The sequence below is a fragment of the Benincasa hispida genome, chromosome 8 (genome assembly GCF_027475165.1).
Source record: "Benincasa hispida cultivar pf3 chromosome 8, pf3_genome.v1.1, whole genome shotgun sequence".
Taxonomy (NCBI): Eukaryota; Viridiplantae; Streptophyta; class Magnoliopsida; order Cucurbitales; family Cucurbitaceae; genus Benincasa; species Benincasa hispida.
Window position 1 is genome coordinate 6,402,263 of NC_143485.1, and position 10,239 is coordinate 6,412,501.

A 10,239-nucleotide genomic window follows, 5' to 3' on the forward strand; every position below is an offset into this window, starting at 1 on the left:
TATGAATTTGCCTCCGAAATAGAAGACAACATCCAAGACGGAACCATAAGACCATATTCATTTTACTGAAGCCTATGTTGTTCCGAATCCTATGTTACAACCCTCCGAGGGGATAGTTGTCACTAAACGACTATCAGCAGGCGCAACATAGGAATCTCACGGTTCAGACTAATGTAGGAGACCGTAGGATATATTGACACATATTCTTCACCCACTTACTATGAACTACTTCCTCCATTTACCTTGATATTGACTCATATAAAACACTTTTCGAATGGAGGCCACTTCTAGGGTGACATGAAGCGTCATATGAATCTCATGGTGTAAACTATGTGGAGATATGATAGTTGAAATCTATATATCGAATAATAGATTTATGTTTGAACAAATTTCTCTTATTCACCGAAATCTAGATTTAAGCTAAAAAAATACTTTCCGAATGGAGTTCACTTCTAGGGTGACACGAAGTACCGCTTAATTATGGATTGTGAACTCTTAGAGACGTGAGAGCTAAAAATAACATATCATATAAGTTATTAATCTCCCTTTGAAGTTTTCTAATAACTCTATCATATAGAAGTTATTAAACTGCCATTGAAGTGTTCTATTTGGGTAGATTTATACTTAGGTTCTTTTCGGTTAATAAAACAACCCTAAGTCTATGTGGTTTATCTAAGTATAACTCTTATATTTGGATTTTAACCTATGATGTCTAGGTGATAAACCATTTTATTACCTCACATCACGTGTATGCTCATAAAACCGGTTACCAACGCTTAATAATTTGGCCATAATCCCTAGGTAGGAGGTGTTCCGTAAACCGTCATCTTAAGTACCCCCAGCCTTAGACAGATATACCGGTTGAGTTTGTAACTTAGATTTTATAAGTTTTAACAATTAAAACAGGTGGTCAACTACGTGAGCATGCAGCTGTTGATTATGGATTTAAATGTCTAACCCAATTTTATAACAATTTATAAAACTTTAGACATGCTATTCATCCATAACATACATGAGGCATTCAACATTTAATATAACATTTATACTAAATATAAGAAACCCTAACATGCATACTATATATTATAACAATTATAACATACTTTCAATGCATGTAACTGTAGGATTGTATCAACAGCAGCGAAAGCACAAGGATCATCTAAGCACTCAAATTCACTAATTTTGGCAAAATATAAAGCATGCTTTTGCAGAAACAAGTGAGTTTCAAGACATACTTCTTGTAGACCTTCTTCAAAGCTCCTTCACCAGCTGCTAACTTCTCCAAATCTTGTTGTAGACTACCTCAAGATCTCTCTCACTATTCTCTTGGTGCTCTAGATTGAGTTGTGGGACTCAAAACAAGCTTAAATCAAGGGTAGAAGGAGAAATGATCACTGCAGAAAATTAGCTAAAGAACTCTTTCTTCAAACCAAATTTTCTCTCAAATCTCTATAGATTGCATGCTTGATTTTCACTCTAATCTTTTCATTATATTGCAGATCAATATGCAAAGAAAATAGTTGCATGAGTTGCTCATGCTTGGAGAAGACAAGGCAATGATAATGCCATTTTAGTGAGCTACTTGGTAATGGATAATGGAAAAACCTTTTTTTTTTTTTCCATTTTGTGTGTTTTTGGTTTTTACTTTTCCAATTTTATCTAAAAATCAAAATTTGATTTTATAAAATATATTTTCATTTTAAAAAAAAAAAAAAATTAAATTCATAAATTAATTATTAAATAAAGCTTAATTATTTTAATATCAAATATTAAATTAATTTTAACACATATCCATTTTTATATATTTAAATCATATTTAAATATATATATTCTCCTATTTAGTTTAATTCTAAACTTAAACATATAATTATATCTCATATAATTAATAATTCCCTTAATTCTAATTTGAACGTTTCAAATTAATTTATCACGCTATTCTAGAACTAGTTCATTACGAGCTAGTAGGAGGACCTCGCAGACCTACAAATCATGGGCTCCAACGATCCAAGATTAATTGGCTAAACTCATTAGACCAAATTAATCTCCATTTGTTAACTAATGGGTCACTCCACTAAAGCCCATAGTTGCACTCCTCTCACTGTAGATATATTATGTCCACATGATTTAACCATAATTAGCAAGTCGACTCTTCACAAGTTGTTCGTAATAACGGCTGGGTCAAATATCTATTTTACTCTCGAGATTACGTTTTATTCCTCAAGTCCCTACTGATCCTCTAATGAACAACTGGTTTGTGATCCAATCACTAAACTAAACTTTCTCAGCCCAGTGAGAGGGTGGGCCCCTTGTTCAAGACCTAGATTCATTACTTGAGAGAACAATCTTTCTCCTATCCCTAAATCGGGTAGGCGTGAACTCCGTCTTGCACCCTATGTCCCCAACTATCTATATGGTCTTACCCCTGAAATGGGAGTCTTATTAAACTGGTGCTGTTGAGCCAACCCTCATCTATGAAAATCTAAGAGCAATTCCGAATAAACAGAAGTTCATAGTTAGCTCAAGATTAAGATCGGGTTATCTAGGTCATCTAGGTGAAATATCAGTCTTAAACAGTAAACAATGTTATAAAGTAAGAGTGACTTATTTCTTGGTCCTGATCTTATGCAAACTCATTGCATAGGACGCCCCTACTCCTCATGTCATAACATGTACGAATTAGAATCACTTTGTATGTAGCACTTTATAACTCTTTGTAACAACTACAGAGTAGGCCGCATCCAATTATGTTACCAGAATAAGGTACCCAACCTCATTCATGTACCATAGATCATTTTGACTATTTACTCGACCCCGATCTACTCTTATGTCTCCACATAAAGTTCAAGTACTCATACAATAGACATGGGTCTTAGTTTATTGGATTTAGACTTTCATACAATATATGAAATCAATAACAAGTATATTGATTATAGAAGATGTTTATTATTTTACAAACTGCGAGTTTTTAGGACATAAAACCCAACAAATAATAGCTCTTTTTGAGAGCTATCAGTCGTGATGTAAGGACATGACGTCATGACACATTGAGATGGAGAAGACACGCGGTCCAGCTCTGATTCGTGCGTGGTTCGTGGTTTACTGGTCTGATTTGGTTTGTGGGTTTTCTGGTTCGGGTGTTTTGGGTTCTTCTAGACCAGTTCGTGGCCGGTTCAAGCAATACGTGCTCAGATTCGAGTGGTTCAAGGCCCGGTTCACCTATTTTGAACCAGTTGACTATTTATTATTATAATAGTTAGTTTTTGATTAATTAAGTTAATATAAATGTTATATTAATTTAACTAATGGCTTTAGGAGTCCAATCCCAGTCCATAATTGCTGTTTAAATTATACATATGATGTATGGTTTAATTATTTTATTATGTCATGATGTATGTCTTATAGTAAAATCCCACCATAGGTTATGCATCATTCATGCATCATCTATATTATAAATGCTATAATATATAGTTGCATGATTTAATCTTATAACATGCTCATGCATCATATAATATAAATGTTATATTATATGCTTACATGCTTTAATAATATAGCGATGCATAATTTATATTGTAAGTGTTATAATATATAGTTTTATGTATGTATGGATGGATGTTATCAATTATTTCATTACCTTCTTATATAAGTGTTATATATGGTCTGTAATGAAATGAGAATTGCATGATGCAAGAAATTACTTTAGATAATTTTATAAATGTTATAATTTTATAAAGTATGTCATTCGATGCAGCGATTTTAATTTGTTTCTTTTATTTTGTAAGAGTTATAACTAAATGAAATTAGGAATTAAAATCAATAATTCAGAATTGCATGATAATTTAGGTAAAATCATTTTTTAAAATAGTTTTAAAATATGATTCACATAGACCTAAGATCACAAAATTCTAATGAGATTAGAAATTAGTTTAATCTTTTTATTCAGTTTAATAGGATTCAATTGGTTTTAATAAAAGATTAAATTTGTAGCAAACATATCTATAAGGGACCTTTTGTCTAAGGTTAGTTCTGTCTAAGCTGGGGTATTTAAGTTGATGGAAATGGAATACCTCTACCTGGAAATTGACTTGGAAAGGTGAATTAGATAGATTTTCTACGAGCATACAATTCTTGATTTAGGTTTGTTAAAGTGTTTAATGAACATTAATCAAAATTCACTATCCAAAGTAAGTGTTACTTTTGGGCAAACTTAAACAATCACTTAGTAAAAATAATTATCCGTATTTTTTCCAAGTTAATTAAACCCTAGGTTATTAAAATACTCAGTGGGAAGAAAAAGATGTATATGATATGTCAATTTTTCCATCACGTTTCTCCTTTAATGTCCACACCGTGAGACCCATGCTTGGCTTTGAGGCGCCCTGGGAGCATCCCCCTTCAGATGGTGTTTGCATGAGTCAATATCAAGGTGAATGAGAGAGTTTTTATAGTAAGTGGGAGAGGGATGCGTGTCAACATGTCCTACGATCTCCTTGATTGATTTGCACCGTGAGATCTTCTTGCACGACCTTAAGGCGCCCTAGGAGCATCCCCCTTTGGATGATTTGTGCAAGGTCAATATCAACCTGAACTCCATAAATGAATAGGATCGTTTAGTTTTTGACCCAATCAATTTTTCCCTTCGGTTGGCTCATTGGGGCAGAACTCTAGGGTCTAAAATAAAGGGTCACACTTACGAGAAATTATTAAGCGAGTTAATGATTTCTTGACCAAATAATTTATGACTGATTGCTATAGGAATAATAGTTATTCTAATGTAATAATTGGTTGAAAGTTTCTTAGTTCAGTGAAGGAACAACTGACTATACTTCAGTGCCTTTTGTCCTAAATCACTGAAGCATCATTGCAAAATTAGATGTCAAATGGGGTTCATTTAATTTTTTGTTAAAATTGATTGGATGTTTTAAAGTTATGCTAAAATATAATGAAGATCAATTTAGAAAAAAATATCAAATTGTAATTTTCTATTAGTTTCCTTTAATAATTTGATTGTTTTTAATTATACGACATGGAAAGATTCAATTAAAACCTTTTTCGTGGTTAACGACCTCAACATTTTCATGACTGCGGATTGTCCTGAAGTCCCGACCCCTGATGCAACACGAAATGTTCGTGATGTATACGAGATGTGGATAAAGGCTAATACTAAGGCCCGAGTTCACATTTTGGCAAGCATACCTGATGCATTAGCCAAAAGATTTGAGAGCATGGTCACTGCACATCAGATCATGCAATCAATGCAAGAATTGTTTGAACGAAAGTTCTCACAATTCAAGCAAAATGGGGTTGATGACAATAAAACCAGTAATGTCAACTCCCTAGATAAACTCCAGTCCATATTGAATGTCAAGGGACAAATCGAGAAAGAAATTGTTTCTAAATCTAATGATGTTAATCAACGAGGATCGTCTTCTAAGATAAAACTTGGAGTTTATGATATGGGTTGTGGAACTGATCCCATTACTCTCCAGAAAAGGAAGAACTCCGAAGAAAATAAATATGATTTATTTGTCTTGGGGTCATGCTTAGTAGAGAATGATGATTATGCCTAGATAGTTGATTCAGGAGCTACTAATCACGTATGTTCTTCTTATTAAGGATTTAATTCTTGGAGACAATTGGTAGTTGGAGAGATGACACCCAGAGTTGGTATTGGTGAGGTAATTTCAACTGTTGCTATAGGTAGACTTAAGTTATTTTTGGACAAGAAATGATATATGTTATTGGATGACGTATATGTAGTACCTCATATCAAGAGGAACTTAATTTCAGTTTCTTGTCTGATTGAACAAAAGTATTCCTTATCCTTGTTTGAAAATAAAGTGTTTATTTTTATGAATGGAATGGAACTAGGCTTTGGTTCAATGGAAAATAACTTATATGTAGTAAGGCTGTCAATTACAAAAGCCACGCTAAATGCTGAAATGTTCAAAATGACAACAGTTGTTAAAAGATTGAGAGTTTATCCTAAAGAAAATGTCCATCTTTGGCATCTAAGTTTAAGTCACATTAATCTCAATATGATTGAGAGATTGGTGAAAATTGGACTTTTAAATGGTTTAGAAGAAAACTCTTTACCTGCATGTGAGTCATGCCTTGAGAAATGACAAAACGACCTTTTACTAGAAAAGGGTATAAAGCCAAATAGACCTCGAAGCTTATACATTCAGACCTTTGTGGTCCGATGAATGTGTTTTGATGAATGTAAGAGCACGAGGAGGATATGAATATTTCATCTCTTTCATAGTTGATTATTCTAGATATGAGTATCTATACCTAATGCAACATAAGTCTGAAGCACTTGAAAAGTTCAAGGGGTACAAGACTGAGGTTGAAAACTTGTTAGGTAAAAAGATAAAAACACGATCTGATTGTGGTGAAGAGTATATGGACTTAAGATTCCAAAACTATATGATAGAACATGGAATTACATCCCAACTCTCAGCCTTAAGTACAACTCAATAGAATGGTGTATCGGAAAGGAGAAACAGAACTCTATTGAACATGGTTTGGTCTATGATGAGCTATGCTCAAGTTCCTGACTCGTTTTGAAGATATACAGTAGAGATTGTTGTTTATATCTTGAACAACGTTCCTTCAAAGAGTGTTTCTGAAATGCCTTTTGAGTTATGAGAGACCATAGAGGTAGTTACGCCACTTCAGAACTTGAGAGTGTCCAGCCCATGTGCTAATGGAAAACCCTAAAAAGTTGGAACCTTGTTTAAAACTATGTCTATTTGTAGGTTACTCTAAGGAAATGAGAGGTGAATACTTCTATGATCCAAGTGAAAATAAAGTGTTTGTATCGACAAATGCTACATTCTTGGAAGAAGACCACATGAGGGACCATAAACCACGAAATAAGATAGTTTTAAGTGAAATTTCTAATGGATCTATTGATACTTAAACAAAGGTTGTTGAAGGGGCTAATACATCAATAAGAGTTGTTGATGTTGGTTCATCTAGTCATTCACATCCATCTTAAGAGTTGAGATTGCCTCGATGTAGTGGAAGGGTTATGAACCCACCTGTATGTTACATGGGTTTAACAGAAGCCTAAGATATCATAGTTGAAGATGGTGTTGAGGATCCATTGTCTTATAAACAAGCAATGAAAGTTGTTGACAAGGATGAATGGGTTAAAGGCATGAATCAAGAAATGGAGTCTATGTACTTTAAATCTGTTTGGGAGCTTGTAGATCAACCTGATGGGGTAAAATCTATAGGTTGCAAATAGATCTACAAGAGAAAAAGAGGTATAGATGGAAAGGTACAGACCTTTAAAGGTAGACTTGTTGCAAAGGGTTATACCCAATGATAGCTCTAAAAAAGAGCTATTATTATTAGCTTAATTCAGGCTTGTTATTGGATTACATGTTTCCCTATTTTGTAGGTACTGAGCAACCAAGGGTAGAATTAATCATTTGAAGAACAGGGTTAATTTAAGCAATTTGGAGTTGATTTGAGTATCCGAGCTTCAAAGGAGTTTAATAAACCAAAATGCCCCTACCAAAGCATCACAACACTTATAATTTGCCTAGGTCTGATGCTCATGCAACGCTTGGAGGTAGTAGATTGTGATGCAGAGGAGCGTTGCAACGCTGCTCCTAGTGTCGTAACGCTACTCCTAGCGTCATAATGCTCTGGAGATTCATCAGCGCCACAGAATAGGTAGCATTGCAATGCTCCATATTAGCATTGCAACACTACGAACTTTGACAGATAGAGTGAGAAGCATGTGCGTGAGTGAGCGTTGGAGCCAGTATTAGACTTCTACCTTGATGCTCCCCTTCAGCTGCTTCAGCATTGCAACGCTATTTCTAGCGTTGCAACGCTGCCCTGATTTTCTATAAATATTCCTTTTTGGTTTTAGGTCGAAACATGCTGAAAAATTGTATTGTTTTTCAATGGAGGCCGAGGAGAGGCCATGAATTCTTCTTTTTCCTTTATGTTTTCAGTATCCTTAGGTTAGTCTTTGTTTATTTTTGGATTATGGACGTGTGTTGGAACATATCTCGTTGGTTTGTCTATGAATCAATGAGGTAATCCTTTCATTTAGTTATTGGATCTAACATTCTTGTAATTTGATGAATTTTCTGTTAAACTTTGTGCTTTAAATTAGAATTGTGTTTTTCTTTAAATCTTGCATGATTTAGATTTGCTTTTGTGTATTGGATTGACGCCTCTATCATGATCGCATATCTTAGCTAGTAAATTCAAGCTCGCACGTATCCTTGTAATCGTCCATGCTTTGAGTTTACCCTTGTAGCATCGATTAGATGAGCATGCCTAGATGTATAGGCTGACCTTGAATCTTTGCATCACATATTTAATCCAAATTTATGAATAAATTGATTATTTGCACATGGCTTTTTTTGATACTTAATCAACATAGTTGAATCTTGAATCTTAATGCATGTGTTTCTAGTTTTTTTATGGCCACTAAGGACCCAATTGCATCTAGGAGCACGTAGGTTAGTTAGGGCATAGTCTTTCCAGCCTTAATTAAGAATTAGGATGCTTGATTGGTTTTGAATTAATTGATTGTCGGCCTTTGTAGAGATTAGTAAATTCAAATTAATTGGGTAGCTATGCATGGATAATTTGATAACATGATATTTTGGCGGAAACCAATGATTTAAATTACATTGAATGGCTACTTGATCCTGGAACTAGATGAATCCGATCATATATCCCTTGCAATTTCCATTTCTTGCATGTTTTCAATTTTAAAACCAAAAACCAAAACCCCATTCATATTGTTTTTCCACGGTCAAATCTAAAAAGAAATTAATTCTTCGCTTCTCTGTGGTTCGACCCTGCACTTACCATTGTTGCTACGTTTTATAGTAATAGAAGTAGTTCAGTGATTTTACAAATTTTCTTTTGATCAAGTTTGAAGCTTATTAACGACGTAAGTTTCAGGCTTTGTCAAAAACGGTGCAGCTGCCGGGGAAGCAAGCCAACTAATATTGTTCGGACTTTGGGACTAGCATTGTCGTAACTGCCCCCAGCCAGAGCAAAGATAATTTATTTTCACCGATCCAAGACTTATACCACAAACGCAGTAAAGTGGTAAGATCGGGGTCGAATCCACAGAGAGACTGTTGAATCAACTTAGGACCATTTATAAATTCCACTTGAAAAGGTTTTGATGGTTTTTGTTTTTGTTTTATAAAATAAGTTAACAATCAAATAAAGAAAAGCAAGAGTTAACACAGAAAAGGGTTGAATCAAATTGAGGGAAAAATCTTAGGATTAATTTGTATGCTTTTTTTTTTTTTTTCTATCATTAGGTATTAGTTAATTTCTCCAATTATGTGAACCCCTCAACCTATTAGAAATTCTAATAGCCCAATTAGCCGATTTTGATAAAAATCCAAACCAACACTAACTCAGTTTAAAACTTTTCCTTTTAAGCAACATACAAGTTAAAGTTGAAAAGCATTAAGAAAGGGTTCAATTGTTGAGACATACTACAAACCGGACAACCATATCTTATAGCATGATTTATTTAGGAAGGATTATACTAGGGCATACATGAATTTGGCCAGAAAGTGTCTAGACCCTAAACATGCGATCCTAATACGTGCAACTTAATCAATCAATAATGCACAGACTAAAATGATTTTGCATACAAGAATTTTAACAAATTAATTTGTTAGAAAAATTCATCAAAACTCTATTAATAATAAAACAAATCCACCCAAAGAGTTAACAACAATTGAATAAATTAAACTAGTAAACCTTCAAGAATTAAGACATACAAACTATCCCAAGAAAATCACCTAGCCTCTGAAAGGCATATTGGAATTACAATGATCAAAAGAGAATCGAGGCTGACTATGGTGACAATGGCTCAACAATTTGACTTCAATGGCTCCCAAAATCGGACTAAACTCTAAAATTTCACTCTTTTCGAAGGTGTATTGCAGTAGGAATGAGATGTTGTGAAGGTTAACCCCAAGCACCTTATTTATAGGTTTCGCGTAGTGTTGCATCATTGTGGCACACATTGGAGAGCATTAAGGAGATGTTGCAATGATGCCTCCAACGCTTGGTTGCATCGCGTGTCGAACAAAATTCTGTCAATTTTCATAGCGTTGCAACACTGGAAGGAGCGTTGCAATGCCAGGTGTTCTGTCTTCAGGCATTGGAGTGAAGTGTTAGACTGCGTTGCAACAGTGGTGAGGTTGATCATTCAGAGCATCGTGATGCTTGGGAGTA